General features: G+C 34.0%; 1 pseudogene across 1 annotated transcript; it reads left to right on the top strand.

Moving 5' to 3' along the window:
• Nucleotides 1-2,127: 2,127 nt before the first annotated feature.
• LOC107139700 lies at nucleotides 2,128-3,208 on the top strand (annotated as a pseudogene). Its single transcript, XR_001503190.2, has one exon. The product of XR_001503190.2 is annotated as a translationally-controlled tumor protein-like (transcript).
• Nucleotides 3,209-17,361: the final 14,153 nt, after the last annotated feature.

Raw genomic sequence — 17,361 nt, 5'->3', positions numbered from 1 at the left:
GAAGTAGAAAACAGGTTTGAGAGTTACTGTATATCATGAAGCAATGGCATAGGGCACATCAGGGTTAGCATGAATTCTGAATTCTGAATCACTTAACTCAGCCTTAATGTACCGTATGTTAACTGGGACAATCACATCAACACATAGAATTTTGATGAAATAATACTGTGATTTATTTACATACATATCTCCTCTCCAATTAATGAGATAATAGATGGGTGAAAGAATTGGAAACTTCCAGGCCATATTTCATTATGAGATAGTATTTATTCTTGCTTTTATTGCTGAGACTCACTCTCAAAGACTTGGAAACTTTTAAAATGTGGAAACAGAAGAAAAGAAAGTAGAAAATCATTTCAAGATTACAGATATGAGTGAATAGAATAATAGGAATATCTCTAAGCTAGATAGGGCTTATCATTTTCTCCCCAAAGAGACAGTTTAATTTTGAATTCATTAATGAAACAGCAAGTAAAAAAAGCAAAAAAAATGAAGTTTCCCCAATATTAAAAACCAGGATAGGAGCTATAGTGGTTAATTTAAATTGTTAACTTGATTGTATTAAAAGTTGCCTAGAATCATCAGACAAAGTGGAGCAAGCCTATAATCCCAGCAGCTAGGTAGGCTGAGGCAGGAGGACTAGGGGTTCAAACCCAGCCTCAGCAACTTGGCAAGACCCTACTTCTAAATAAAATATAAAAAAGGCTTGAGATGTGCTCAGTGGTTAAGAGGCTACTGAGTGTTCCAATGATGGTGTGTCTAGGAATGATTGGCGTGTGAGATAGCAAACTGAAGCAGAGACTCTCCCTAAGCAAGGGCAGCACCATCCAATAGGATGGTGGCTTGCATGGACTAAAAGTTGGAAGAACAAGGAAGCAGAAGCAGATGCAAGCTCCATTCTTCTTGAATGGGTTCTTGATTGCTGCTGCAGTCTCTTGAGGACATCAGACTCTTGCTCCTTCACTCTTCCAAAACAGACTCTGACAGTGATTATTCAGGTACTTTCCAGAAGGCTTAAGTCTTGGACTGGTATAACATGATCAATCTCTCTTGTTTGAGGCATCAGCATCTTGGACTGTGCAGCTACTGGTTTGTACAGCTCTCTAACCTGTAGACAGCCACTGTGGACTATCCAGCTTCTGGTCCTAGTTTATATTGCATTTTCCTGGTTTAGGACAAGTGGACAAAGCAGTCAATAAAAATTATCTAAGAGTGGTATTTTCTTTGAAAGATACTATTGTTATAAAACAGTTCAATAAACACATTATAAAATTTATATAGTCATAACTATGGCAAAAAAGATGTAGCTATAGTTTGGTATGAGTGTAGACATTTATAGCATGTTTGGGGATTGTTTAATAGTTAAATTTAAAGGGCTTCAGGATATTGATATATTGAATTATCTGGACCAGTGGGCCCTCTGTTTCACAAAAGTGCTATTTACAAAACTAGAACTAAGTATGCAATATATATTTTTTAACTTCATAAGGATCTTTTTTTACTAGAATAGCTGATTACACCATAGCTCATGTGAGCTTTATCACAGAAATTACCCAGTGTTTAAAAACTTCCAAAGTTTATTTATGTACAGTTGTACTTCAAAGTTAATAGTTTTTCTACATACTATATTTGAAAGCAAATTGCTTATTTTTCCTTTGCTTTTCCACTATCAAAATACTTGGTACTAATTTCAATTTAATCATTCATTTTATATTGGTTGTTTTGCTTTCCCCAATGTAATTTTAATAATTTGTTGACTTTTAATGGACAGAAATCTAAGTTTAATCCTATAGAACTAAGAGCATATGCCATTGATTCCTAAATATCATTAAGTTCTTGATCAAGTTGAATTCAAGGCTTTAAAAGCAACAAATCAGCCCTATACACTGATATCACAAATCAGTCCAAGATTTGTGAGCTTTCTAGGAGTCCTCAGAGGGATCACTATTGTGGTGGTACCTCCATATGAGGTACTGCCCAAAAGCCTGTGTGAGACAATGCAGAAAATTTTAGAGGTGAAATGATCAATTTATGAGAGTTTTAACCTAATAAGTGCATTATTCCACTAATAGGGGTTAACTGGTTTTTAACTTTAGGCATGTAGGGTCTGGCTGGAGGAGGTGGGTCATTAAGGGTGTGCGTTTGGAGTACATATTTTGTGAGCTGAACTTACTTTCTCTCTGCTTCGTGGTTTCATATTGTGAGCTACAGTTCCCTGCCACACCCTTCTCCATGATGTTCTACCTTGGACACAAAGCAATGATGCTCTGAAACCCTGAGTGACAAATAAACTTTTCCTTCTCTAAGATTGTTCTCATTAGGTTGTTTGGTTACAGCAACAAACAATAACCAAAAAATAAAAAGGTGATTAAAAGCACCACTAGCTTTTCTGCTGGCTCCCCCATCACCAAAGAACTGCTCTGGCTGCACCTCAATCATTCTGAACTGGGGCTCCTGTTAAGCTAGCGCTGCCCGCCATCTCCTTCCAGTCGCCATCATGGTTATCTACCCAGACCTCATCAGCCATGATGAGATGTTCTCTGACATTTAGGAGATTCTGAGAGATCCTGGACAGGCTCTGCCTGGAGGTGGAGGGCAAGATGGTCAGTAGGACAGAGGTTAACATTGATGACTCGCTCATTGGTGGAAATGCCTCCAATGAAGGAACTGAAGGCAAAGGCACTGAAAACAGAGTAATCACTGGAGTTGATACTGTCATGAACCACCACTTTCAGGAAACCAGCTTCACAAAAGAAGCATGAGATGTATATCAAAGATTACATGAAATCAATCAAAGGCAAACTTGAAGAACAGAGACCAAAGAGGGTGAAAGCTTTTATGATAGGGATATCCTTGCTAATTTCAAAACCACCAGATCTTTATTGGAAAAAACATGAATCCAGATGGCGTGGTCACTCTCCTGGACTGTTGTGAGGATGGTGTGATCCTAAATATGATTTTCTTTATAGATGTTTGAAAAAGGGAAAAAAGTTAACAACTTTAGCAGTTACTTTGGATCTATTGTCTGTCATCATAACTGGCTGCTGCTTGTCATCCACATAAAACCAGGACTTAGAACAAATGGAACTGATGTCATCTTGAGCAACTCTATTTTGATGATGATTTATTTGGAGTGGAAGCATGTTTTCTTGTTTAAGAAAACATGTCATGTAGGTAGTCTAAAAATAAAGTGCCTTTAAACTCAAAACAAACAAACAAAAAACACTACACCAGTCCATAAGGTTCAACAGCCCAAAACAAGAAAAAAACAACAAAAGATACCCAACACATATCTTCAAATTATTAAAAATCAATAATAAAAAGAAAGTCTTGAGTCATCAAGGGAAAAAAAAGTCTTATTATTTGGAAAAGAGTACCAATACAAATGAGAAGTCAATTCTCATTTAAAAAATTAGACACCAGAAGAGAAATGGAACACTAAGTTTAGAATTATTAAAGAAAAAAATTAAATATATGAAACCTGATCAAATTTCTTCAAAATTCTTTCCTCTAATATCTACAAAGGAAATGAAATAAAATCTTCAAGCTGAGGGAAAATATGCCAGATTGAAATTCAAATATACAGGCAGAAATTGAGAGCACTGGCAATGACTTGAAAGTATCTATGGGAATAAATAGGAACAAATGTTTCTCTCTCTATTAATAAAATATTTAAATGTCAACTCATAGCTTGAATAAAAAAGAATAACTGTGCATTTGGGGGCTTATAATATGCAAAGTATGTGGCAACAATATAAATATAACAGGGGATGAGTAAGTTAATGTAATTATAGCCTTGTAGGACTTTTCTTTTTGAAGTGGAATAGAATGCTAAAAATGACTTCAATTAGCCATGCGTAGTAGCCCACACCTGTCATTTCAGCTACTCAGGAAGCTGAGCCAGGAGGATTGTAAGATAGGGGGCAGTGTGTACAACTTAGTGAGACCCTGATTCAAAAATTTAAAAAGGGATGGAGGTAAAGGAGACAGGAAACAAAGAACAAAGAAATAGGAAATTGATAATATACATAAAGACTACTGTGATACAATAGACTACAAATAACTATACTAATAACTAAATTAGATGTAACTGGATAAAATAATCTAATGTTAAGAAAGCAGATGTTAGACTCATGAAAACCAAGATTTAGCTACATGATTATAACAAGTGCACTTTAAATGTAGAGACAACAAACTGGAAAAAAATGGAAAAGTCTTATACTTTACAAATCACAAATGAGGATATATTGTGACTATATTAATACCAGACAAGGTTGACTTCAAGAAATGAACATTAATAATGAATTTAGAGGCTTTAATAAAATAATATGGATCATACTTTTGGAAATAGTAGTTCTATGTGAGGTATATATGTAATAACAGAGCTTTAAAACAGATCAAAAATGACTAAAACTACAGGGAAAAATTCAATGAATCTGCAATCACCTTGGAAATTTAAATATCTCTTTCTCATCAATTCGTAATATAAGTAGGGAAAAATAGTAAGGATATAGAAGATTGAGCTTTATATAATTTCAATCATAGTTCAGAATATGAATTGTTCTCAAATTCAAAGGAAATAAACACCCAAGATACCATTTGCTGGATGTACAGAAATTTCCACTGCAGTTCAAAGAATCACAATATATAGAATGTGCTTTTATTCTATGACATAATTCAATCAGAAATCAATTTTAAAAGAGGTTAGAAAACTACCAAATATTTGGAAATAATTCATGGTTCATGGTTCATGAAGAGTTCAAAAGTAATTCAGAAATTTTTGAAATGAACAGTTAATGAAAATATCCTATTTCAACATTGAGGTGTACAGCAAAATCAGGGAAATATACTACTTTAAGTGATTGCGAAACAAAAGGAGTAAAAAATAAAGTCAATCATCTAAGCTTCTACCCTAAGAAGTTAGGAAAGGAGGAGCCAATTAACTTCAAACTAAGTAGAAGAAAGGAATTAATAGAGAATGGAATGAAAATCAGTACAGGAAAAAGAGAGGTGGGGGAGGGGAGGAGACATCAACAAAACTAAAACATTGCTCTCTAATAAAAGTATCTGTGAAATTGGTAAACCACCAACAACACTCATCAAGAAATCTGAAAACACAATTTACCAAACTCTAGAATAAAAGACCACAGAGTTTAAAATAAAACAGAAAAGCTTCCTGAAAACCGCCACCCATTTACACAGCAAAGTGATTGCTGATAAAGGCAGCAACAGCTGGATATCTGGATAAGGGAAAAATGAACCTTAATTCTTGCCTCAAATTATTCACCAAAAAAAAAAATAATAATAATTTGATACATAAATTTAAATTAAAAATTCAAGTAGAAAGCTTGAGAGAACACCTTTGTGACCTTTGCATAGGCAGCAATTTCTTAGGCAAAGCACACAGATTAACTATAAAAGAAATAAACTGAACTTGACAAAATGTAAGACTTCTGCTGTTCAAAAGGCACTTTGAAGAAAAAACAAAATGAAGATAGCGGTCAAGATGAGATGAGGGTCTGAAATGAGCAGGTTGTTCTATATTGATCAGAAAAATGAATTGCATCTGGAGTAAAGAATTACTAATACTCAATAAAAATTACCAACAATAAAACTTATACCAAATTCCTTCAATAGACAATTCATGAAAGAAAATATGCAAATTTCCTAAAAGGAGAAAATGTAAACTGTTTAATAAAAGGAGTAAAAAATAAAGTAAAAAATAATCTTTTATATGTTATATGTTACATATACTATCTAAAACAATTTATATATGTATAAACTATGACAAAGCTCAAATAATTATATATGAATATGATAGGCTAAGTTAATTTATAAGTGTATTTGTTTTACTTATGACATAGGACAGTTTTGCATATAGTTGCATATGCACTACATATGTGATATAATAAATATTATGTTTATTTTAAATGTTATATTTAAAATGTATGTTATATTTTAAATGTATGTACAATTTGCATTTATATTTAGCCCCATATAACACTAATTTAGACTGATGAGATTTATTAGGATGATTAGTATATCTATTTAAATACTTTCAGTGTAAACACTCACTTCTACATTTTTCACAAATTGAAATATTTAATACCCAAACCTCAACAATAACTAAACCTTTCTCTCTCTCTTTGTTTTTGTTTTTGTTTTTGTTTTTGTGGAGCTGAGGATTGAACCCAGGGCCTTGTGCATGCAAGGCAAGCACTCTACCAACTGAGCTATATATCCCCAGCCCCACTAAATCCTAATCACGTTATTCTATCCAGGATTTAAAGGCATTGCCTCCTGTTTCTCTTATTATCCAGCTAAATCACTACTCTTACTGTCATTTATTTTAGACCCAGATATTTAATTACATGTCACCTACATTAAGAAGGTCTCTTACCCTTTCTATCTCAACACCAAGACATCACCCATTTGGGTTGTTGACATGTGAATAAATGTAAGTATTTGGCACAAGTTCACCTTTACACACACACATACACATACCTTATAACTTTCCTGTCCCCTTTTTTCTAATAAACTTTAATACTGTTGTGGTTTGAACATAGTCTGAGTATGTTCCCCAAAATTACATGTGCTGAAAGCTTGAGTCTCAGTGTAGTATGAGAGGTGGTGGAACCTTTCAAGAGGTGGGACCTAGGGAGAAGTTCTTAGGTCATCAGGGTCTTCTCCCAGAAGGATTAATGTAGTTCTTATGGGCTGCCAGTTAGTACCAGGGAGAGAGAGAGAGAGAGAGAGAGAGAGAGAGAGAGAGAGAGAGAGAGAGAGAGAGAGAGAGAGAGAGAGTTGTTACAAAAGGGTGCACTTGACCCTGAAATCCCTCTCTTGGCTTCCTACCACCATGTGATTCCTCCTGCATGTGCCACCACCATGATGTCATCTGAAGTTAGCCCCTCAGCAGAGGCCGAATCAATGAGCCTGTCCCATCCCTTCACAGGTATTCTTTTTTCTCACTTCTTGACTTTATTTTTTTTCTATCTTTATTGGTTCTCTTTTAAGTTCTTAAGAGTGCTGACCTTTAGAGATATTTGTGATCTTAAGAAAGTCTCTTGACCTCTCTGAATTCCAAATTCCTCAACTGTATCATAAAATAAGGATATGTGCTTTGGAAAACTATTGTAAGAATTAATTTAAGTAATGTATGTAAGGCACATAGAATACTGCTGATTATGTTCAGGGTAATTATCTGCTTTTCATATTTCACTGTGTAGTTCTTCTAGACTCCCAAATTATGTCCCTCCTTGTCCTTTTGCCATTCATGTATTGCCTACAGCACTTCAGCTATTCTTCATTAAGGATTTTTATAATAACCTGATTTATCTTTTGTCCTTTACTTTTGAAGTCTTTAGCATTTCATTTTGGGATGTTGGCCTGAATACATACTGCTACAACACAAAATACCATTCTGAACCTGATTATTTTCTTCTTAAGCATGAATCAGTGTTTCCTTAATTTATTAGCACCTGAACCAATTATTTTGTTTTGTTAGACTAAGGGCTAAACAAGATGAAAAACAGTAGTTCATTCCCTATTTAGGCCAGTTGGTGTTATACCAAAGTCATATTTATTTCATGGTCACAGATGTGCCCCTAACCCTGGCCATCTGTTTAACAAATGATCAGAAGGGACAGGGTAAGAAATGGTGGACTTTATTATAAAATCCAGTCCCTGAACTAAGCATTCTTTCCCACTAATCACAGCATTGTTATATTTAAAAGCTAGAATACAGCCGAGCAGATGTCTTGGGTGTGATCCAGGAACAATATCAATAGGGGAGGAGAGTAAGAAAAATGAAAACCTTAGAGAAAGTGGCATCCAACATGCACCTTGGATATATTTATTTTATTCTAGAGTACTTTAAATAACTAAAACACTAAGAAATGTTTACCTTTAATGATCTTGAGCCTCTTTTCAAGTGAACATCTATTTGACATTTTTAACTTCAAGCCAATTTTACACTGGAGAGAGAGAGAGAGAGAGAGAGAGAGAGAGAGAGAGAGAGAGAGAGTGTGTGTGTGTTTGTGTGTATGGCAACACTTACGTTTCCAGTGAAAATCAGGATGGTAGAACATTGCCATTTGTCATGATTTTATATATATATATATATATATATATATATATATATATATACACACATATATATGTAAAATTTTCATTGAATTACAGTCAGGAAAGAGAGAAAGTTTTTGAAAATGGTTTAAGTAATCATAAAAAAAATTAAATGTTTTGCAGCTGAAGTCAAGACTGAGAGATTAAGAAAATTGCCAGATGTTACAGAGCTAGTGGCAGAACTAGAAATTGAACCAAGTAGGCCAAAATCCTAAACCCATGCAATTAAGCTTTATGCCAGTATTTCTCCTGTTTGAAAGTTTGCAGATCTAATATGGTTTTGAGAATTCTATCTGATTAGACATGTATGGTTGCCATTAGTTAAACATTTCCTGAAAGAACAGTTGACCCTACATTTAACACTGTATTAAAGATTAATTATTTTGCATTTATCCCCCCCCAAAAAAATTTATTGAGTCACTGAGCATGTAGCAGAAATTAAGCACATAAAAGTACCTGTTTTGTGGAATGTGTATTCTAGAGAAGGAAGACAGACACTAAAGAATAAATATATAAATAATGCATTGATTGTGAGATAGTGATAAGTAATTGTGGGTGGGGGTTCCAGGGATTGAACTCCTCCAGGAGTTCAACCACAAAGCCATATTCCCAACCCTTTTTTGTATTTTACTTAGAGAGAGTGTCTCACTGAATTGCCTAACCTCTCGCTGTTGCTGAGCCTGGCTTTGAACTAGCTATCCTCCTGTCTCTGCCTTCCAAGCCACTGGGATTACTGGCCTGTGCCACCATGCCCAGTGGTAAGTAGTTTAAAAAGTAAAGAGGCATAGGAAGAGACAAAGAGATCAACAGGTCAGGGGTGACATTTTAAAATAGAAAGATCAGCCAAGACCTCCTAAAGAAGGAGATATTTAATCCAACGACTGGGTGGGGTAATCAAGTGGCCAAGCCTTGTGGTAATCTGGAAACACAGAAAAGGACCACACCAAGGAAAGAGACTGAGGCTGCAAGATTCTGGCTGAGCTAGAGAAACAGAAGGATGTCACTGTAGCTGGGGAAGAAGGAGCAAGGTGACAGTGGCAGGACAGAGAAGCAACGGGATCAGACTGGGTCGGGTTGAACTATATTGAGTGATGGAAATTGGAGGGCTTTGGGCAGAGAATTAAATTTGAGAAAAAGCTACTCTATATTGTCAAAAACTGCATAAAGATGCAAATGAAGAGGCAGTGAGTCAGTTAGAAGAATATAGCAGCAATCCAAGTAGGAGAGTTTAGTGCTTTCCTCTGGTCACATGAAAGGTGTTGGGGACCCAGAAGTGAGTGTAATGATGGAAGGAGGAGAAGAGTTGAGGTCTGGATTCATTTTAAGGGTAGAGAGAGCAGAGAACATTTCTGGTAGTAGAATGTGGATTGCATTAGCAACTGAAGATGTCACCACATTTTGAGACCTAACAACTTAAGGAACAGTTGCCATTTATGAGTTGTGGGAAACCATAGAAAAAGGGTTTGAGAAGGGAAGAAAGAAGTTCACAAGTCTGGAGGGTTTTTATTTTTTGATTTTTATGTATATTTATCTTAGGTTTGCACTACCTTGTAGTCATACTGGGGCAGTTATCACGAAGGCAGTCAGTATGTGAGTCTGGAAGACAGGGTTCATTTGGAAGCTAATAGCAGAAAGATAGATATGTAGGCATGGAGGTAGAAGAAAGTGAATGAAAATGAATAGCAGGGATGAACAGATTTAGAAAGACTGAGCCCTGGATTTCTGATTTTAGAAGAAAGGGAAATTAGGAGGTATCAGCAAAGGAAAGTGAGAAGGAGGAACAACAGAGATGGAGAAAAGCCTTAAGTCTGGTGGACTGAAAGTCAAGGAACAAATATGACTCAAGAAAGAGGCAATAGTCCAGTTTGTCAGGTATTACCAAGTATTACATGTGAGGAAGAACCACAACTCACCATTGGATTAGCAATTGGTGGGGGGGTGTCACTAGATTCCATGGCAAACAGTCTCAGTTAAGCAGTAGTTTCCAATCCTAACAGAAAAATTTTTATATGCAATAACAATTATTTTCTTAATGTATTTAATAAAATGATAACATGTTTTGTTATCTTAAAAGTATTCTTGTAGTATATTTTTATTTGTTTCAAGGAAAAACTTTTAATTAAATAGCAACTTTAATATTTTCTAGAGTTACATTATAAAGCACATTCTTAAATTGATGGACCCATCAAAATAGCAATTATTAAATTTAAAAATGATTTCACCATACAAAAGGAACAATAATGTATTTGTCATTTTAATTTTATAGATTCATTCATTTTTAATGTGCAAATCCATTTGGTTTTATTGTTATATTAGACTTAATAAAACTATTAGATCATAAAGTGTATGTACCTATTATATCTAGTCATATTTATTCAAAATGTTACTACTAAAAGAAAATTAAGTCCACATGGAGGAGGAATAACTGAGAATTGTCTTTCCTGGGAAGAGTGCTGAATGCTGCTCAGTAATGATAAAATGTCCCACAGGACCCCCTCACTCAGCTGGTAAGAATTAAAATTGAATGAAAGGGAAGCACTATTATTGACATGACTGTAAGTGTCACAGGTGGCTGCGAGTGAGTGGCAGAATACACCATCCCATAATATACTGCTTTGTCATAGGATTCTTCTGAGCTAAGGGAACATGAGAAAAATAACAAAAACCAACAAGTGCAAGGCAAGCATTCTGACCCTCTTTTTTTCCTTCCTGAAAGTAGGGGATGAAACCCCTACATGTAAAATGTCCTTTCTCTATCAGGAGGAAAGTTATATCTTCACCACCAGGATCAGGACATTGAGACTGGAAGAATTCTGGACAAACAGACCTGGTTAAAAGAGGTTTTATCTTCCTTTAGACTCTCCACATAGTCTAGTTAACATCTTAATAATTGCCCCTTAGTTCAAAAGAGGGAAAAAAACATTTAGGATCTTCTTCTTTGAGTCTTCATTTCTGTAGGAGGGTTCCTATATCTTGTTCCTATATATCGCAGGATTTTTATGAAAAAAAAGTCTGTAAGCTTTTTTCCTTTTAATGTTTGGTATTAGTTCTGTTCTCAGGCCCTGCTGAAAAAGGCTAAGAAGGCAGAGGTGAAATTTATCTTTCTGGATGTAAATAATAAGTTAATGTACATTTATCAAAATTGTCTGACATATAATTAATGAAATGTAAGGCTTTGCCATTGGTACTGCTGGGAATTTGGGGGACTTTGTGTACTTGAAAGATTGAAAAATATTTTATAATTCATTATTCAATAGTATAATCCTGGCCCAATACACCACTTCCACCTCTCATGATTTTTACACCATCTTCAGATATAGGCAGAGCAATATGGTTAGATGCTGAAACCAAGTTGTGAAGATTAACCAATTCTGAAATTACTTTACAAAGATGGTATGTATATAGTCTACACTTGGAGTTTTAACATCTTTCTTTTTATCTTAATTTTGACTATTAATGTTAATAATCAGCTCACAAATTTCTATGGTTGTCGTAATTCTGTCTCAGATTTTGTGATATTATAAAAAAATTTTATGTGTAATGAAATGAAAACAAATTTGAATGTTCGTAATATATACTTTGTAAATTTATATTACCTATCTATATAACAAGACACATCCAGATATATGTAGATATTATACATAAAATACAATATCTAGGTATATAAATTATAAATTATATGTATATGTATTATATATTACATGTTATATAATATATAGATGGATTATATATAAATGTATGGTATAGAAAAATAATACAGCATATATATAGAATATGTACATATAATATAAATGCATATTATATAATACATACATACATATATGCGTGTGTGTGGGTACAGCAGGCATAATTTAAAACATGAAAATATTCTGTTTATATTTATTTAGAACCACATTTATGTGTTTATGCAGAAAGTACTTATCTTTAAGTACTATATAAATTGCAGTTCTTTCACAGAATTCTTTTGTGTAGATAAATGGTAAACAATTTCATTTTAAAAACAAGTATTTCAATAGAGATAATTTCTGATATTTACCACAATGATGTTTGATATTTGCTTTAGAAAGGAAAGTACAGTATTTGGATCTCCTATTCTAAAGTATATTTTTAGTCCCAGTAGCCAGCCTTTGATAATTCCATCTTTAAATTATGCTATTTGCATATTTAAGAACAGTCCAGTTAGAGGTCTTTGAAATAATGTAAGCTTGAATTCTCTGAGTCTACACTCTGTTTCATGAACTGCTTAAGGCCAATTCCAAGTGAAAGACTCCCAACTGTTATTACTTTGCTGGAAGAAGCAAAGGAGAAAAGAATATCTTAAATTAATTTTGCAGACCATACTTAGTCCAGATTTTCTTTCTTTTCGTATCCTTTTCTGCCTTTCAGTATTAAGGTTCTTGAAACAAGGCCTTGAGCTATCCATTGCTAAGCAATTCAGTACCAAAAGGCTTTTTTTGTTAAAAAGATTGCATTATGGTTCAAGGAAAAGGAAAGGATGAAACTGGGATTTCTCTTTCGTAATGCTGTATCATTGAAAAAGGAACAAACACAGGCTTTTTAAACATTAAAAAATTAGGTTAAAAAAATTCCTAACCATCTTTACTTGAAGAGCTTTTAGCTTCCAAGTTGCAATGCCTGTAGGTAAAAATGAATTTTAGTTCCAGTGCTTTGCCTCAAGACTCCCTCCTTGATCTAACTGTAGTGGGACTTTTCTCTCTGGGCCTTGACATTGCATATCTGCTCTTATTCCTATATCACCCAGTGTTACCAAAACTCTCACTAGGTGGGTTTAGGAGGAATCCCTCCCTTCTATATCTTATCACTCTGGCCTTCTCCTCATAAGAATCAGTTGGTTTAGTTAAAAGAGAAACTCCCCTTAGCTGTGGTATTTCCTCTTATGATTCCATCCACCAATCCCATACTTTTCCTTGTGATATTTGGATTTGAGGCCAATTCTATATTGAGTTCTCTTTATACTCTTCTAAAATGCATCCTGAGTAAATTCTTCTTTTACAACTCTAACTATTGTCCAGTTTTGTTTTCTCATTGACAATCTCCATTTGATCTTTGGGATTTTCCTTATACAAACTTGGTTGCAATAAAATGTAGGTAATTTTGATCTGTATTTCCTACAAATGAAAGACCAAATATTTATAAATCTTTACTCGTTGTGTAGTATTTCAATAATAGAATTCAAAAATATATTCTTATTTAATACAATTGCATCTATTTTTCTTTGATTATTTCCTTATATTTAAAAAATCATATAGTGTGCAACACATATTTATAACCTGCTTTACATTCTGCTTCATTTTATTGTTTTTTGAACTGAATTCCAGCAAAAGGATGGGGAAGTTTTTTTCTTTTTTTTTTTCTCACATGCTTTGTGCATATGTACTGCTTTATTTTTGTAAATGTAACAGAAATGTGCAGTCAATGTTTTAGCCCTTTGGGTACTCATCAGGCACGGATTATTCACAGAAGTGAACTGGGTAGCCAGAATTTGAACTGCCTTGAAATCATTAGATGATTGGCTTTCCCTTGAGTTTCATGTCTCCCTAAAAAGTCCTTCTGAAGGACCCATTCTGTTCTCTTCCCCTGGTACTGATCAAGGAACACAAAAATAGAAGCCTCATTGAGTGCAGTGTTGATTTTGAGACTAGGCATTGTTTGAAAAGAGAATGCTAGGAAACTGCTCTAAAGTACAAACATCCATCCACACACAAGAGACAATGCCAATTGTTTTGCCTCAAAGTCCAGAGCCTTTAAAAAGTTCTTTTTCCAATGAATAAATTCTCAAGAGAAATTGCTGAAGTTATTTCTCTAAATGATAAGCATGTGGATGTTACTTAACAAAGCAAATAAAACTTATATATGAGTAACATCTGATTTGGGCTTTGTGACACTAACAGTAAATTATCAGTAACACAAATAACACAAATATCCATGTAACCAGTCAAAGCTACAAATAGGATCAACAACTCCAACTTGTATTTCTATTGGGGGGGCTTTGAAGAATAATGTTTATATGAAAATACTATTAAATGTGATTTCCCCCCTCAGTTTTAAAATTTGTATTTAAATAAGAACATTATTTTTTTCTATAAATTAATATTTATTGTTCATATCAATATTACTTTAAATATAGCTTCTTGTCAGTGCCATCCTTTTAAACAAGGAGAAAAAAAGTTTCAACTACTCCAACTTTGGAACCATACACAGAGAAGTATACACTTGTGGCCCAACAAATGATACCATGTTGTTTTTGCTGAGTTGGTGGGGCGAAATAGTGAGGGTCCTATAAGTTAATAAATATTACTCCTTATACAGGTTCTACAAATCAGATATTTCCCGGAGGAGGAATTTTTACAGTCTTCATATATCATTTAAATATTTAAAATCTTACAGTATGATAAAAAGCTAATTTCTAAGTAAAATTCCAGGGTCATTCTGGATTGTGAGCCCAATCTCACTGGCTCTGTCATCAGTGGAGACTGAGAACAAATGTAGCATATAAAGTCACCTTTTCATAAGTTTTAACCAAAGAGGTTTCTGTTATTCTGGTGTTTCTGATGGTGCTTGCTGTTATTTTTGTTGAGCACCCACTTAGGTGGCAGCTCTAAAACACTCAACTCTGGAACCAAGTTCCAAATTATAAAAACATTTGATTCAATGATAGCCTCACTCTAATTTTAAGAAAGATGTGGATCTTAGGTAGAGTTTAACAATGTCTAAACTTATGGTGATACACACATGTAAATTGTAATTATAAAGCTATAAATTCACTCTTAAGATGTGCACTTTGCCAGTTATCTGGATTTGCTTTCTGCAATTTAATAAGTAAGAGGAAATACAAGTTTTGAAACTGTATAGATAGGAAAGATGGGTATAAAGTAGGGAAGGAAATAATCTGAGCAGACATTTGGTTAGATGCTTTGTTTCAGCAAAAGAACTTTGTGGTTAACTTCTAATAGGTATCATATCCTTCCTCTTTCTGAAGAATTTTTAAAGAGTAGTACAAATCTTGGTAGTTTTATAGCTTTTTATATACCTGAGAACCCCACCCCTACATTTGGGTCTCCTCCACAAGGTATACACTAGTCTCAGTTCCTTTTGCATTATTAAAAACAATGCTTAAATGACCAATGAACTCTAGCCAAATGTCAGACTGTCCAACCTCTTAATTACTAGGTTAAATGAAAATTCCCCAGAATTGCCTATCACTGAAATGGGACTTTTCAGTAAATCAACTAACTTGCTTGCAAGTCTGTTTAAAATATTTAAGAATAGCAGGATGAAATTTTTGTGGTAATTCCTTTTCTATCAGAGACAGATAATTTATAAAGCAGCACTTATGAAGTTTATTAGATTGTCACAGATCATTTGAACAGCAAAGAAATAGGGAAAATGTGGATGTCCAAGCCTGACCAGTTTTTCAGTTTTTTTCTTCTCAAACATCCTGTAAAACATAACCAAAACTATTTGTAGAAAATTAAATGACAATTCTTGAATTGTAAGGTGGGTTTATAATTTTGCTTTGAGAAATTCTAAGGATTTTGAAGAATCCCTCAGTTCCAACTTGAAGAGAAGGAAAGTGAGCCTAGAGTGGCAGCCCCATTTCATTCAACCAAAAAACCCCCCTGTTTTGTACATTGAGTTGCAGCTGCTTTGAATTTCTGCTGCCTGTTTTTGAAGTGAGAAGGGTGGGAGGGAGGGAGGGAATGAGCTCCATGGTAAGAAGCAATTTTCTAGAATACACTGATATCATTAGAAGTTTAAATTAGTTGGCATTCTTTGTTCTAATGTCTAATTCATCTTATTTTGTATATCTTTGATGTTTGTACTCTTCCAAGAGTCAAAGCTTGACATCCAAAAATAATTTTTAAGGAATCAATTTATTATGAATCCTTGGATGATAAATGAAGCCATACTGCCTCATCTTAGGACTATTTTGAACCTCAGACAGCGGAAGAGTTAATCACTTGGCAGAAAATCTGTCCAATCATGTTTTTAAACTAACATTAACTCAAAAATGTTAATATGGTATTCTATTTTTAGAAGATGTTCCACAGAAAAAAAGCTGAATTGGAGAAGGAACATGAAACTAAATCACCAAATAAAGAAACGAATCTTATGTTTTTAAAATCAATAAGAGAAACAAAACTTTATTTCCTATTTACCAATTTTCTAATTTTTAATATATGTTTCTACAAAAATATGTTTACTTATATTAGAGATGATTTCTCTAATACCCCTGCCTTTTAGAAAGTTCATCTTCCTAAAATGAGAGATGGGGAATAAAGACACTCAGCACCCTTTTTTAATGCCAATTATCTAATCAAGACTTTCTACCAGAGCCAATCAGTTTTCCTACAGTATGTCATGTTTCACTCTAGTGAATGTCTTCTCTTCACTGCTTATAAAAGTGATAGGTATGAGAAATCTGGAAAAAACAGAAAGGAATATAGAATAAAATGAAAGCACATAAATTTCAGCCCTTGCTAAGATTTTGGTTCATTTCCTTATTTCTAAGTCATTTTACTATGCACATGTGTTGTTCAGACACATGTGTGGACATTCCTAAAATAAATTAAGGATTCATTCCTAAAATAATACTTCTCAGAGCAGAAATACTTTACAGGAGGAGAGCAACCACAATCATACATCAATGCTTCAATGTAATACTGACTAGTGTCTTTACTCCTCATGAACAAGAGGGGGCTTAACAACAGGGATTTGCAAAGTGACCTAGTAGCTTGTGCTTGCAGATAAAATCTGTGCCCATCCTTTAAAGTGGTTCCTATTATTTTTAATAATCCAGTGGGCTTGACACAGAAGGCTTGACATAACTATCAAGTGGATTATTGCTTGGGGGAGTTAGAGTGGCTGTTAAACTTCTTTTTGTTTTATTATTATTATTATTATTATTATTATTATTATTATTATTATTATTGTTAGGCTTTTTGAGACATACTTAGTGATGTGATATCTTTTTTTCTGTTAAACTTCTTATGGAACACTTAGAAATCACTTCAGGAAGCCAAAAAAAAGACAAAGAAATTACCTGAGAAAATTGTTCAAGGTCACAAAACAAATTTGAATCTGGAACCCAGGTACCCTAAAACAAAAAATGTGTTCTGTATACTTTATTATTACAATTCTACTTAATTGCATTAATCACAGAAAAAAAGACTCTCAATATAAGGTTGGTCTGTTTATGTAATAAATTAAATA

The sequence above is a fragment of the Marmota marmota genome, unplaced genomic scaffold (assembly GCF_001458135.2).
Source record: "Marmota marmota marmota unplaced genomic scaffold, marMar, whole genome shotgun sequence".
Classification (NCBI taxonomy): domain Eukaryota; kingdom Metazoa; phylum Chordata; class Mammalia; order Rodentia; family Sciuridae; genus Marmota; species Marmota marmota.
Note: the sequence above shows the minus strand (reverse complement) of the source record. Positions and strands in the feature narration are given on the sequence as shown.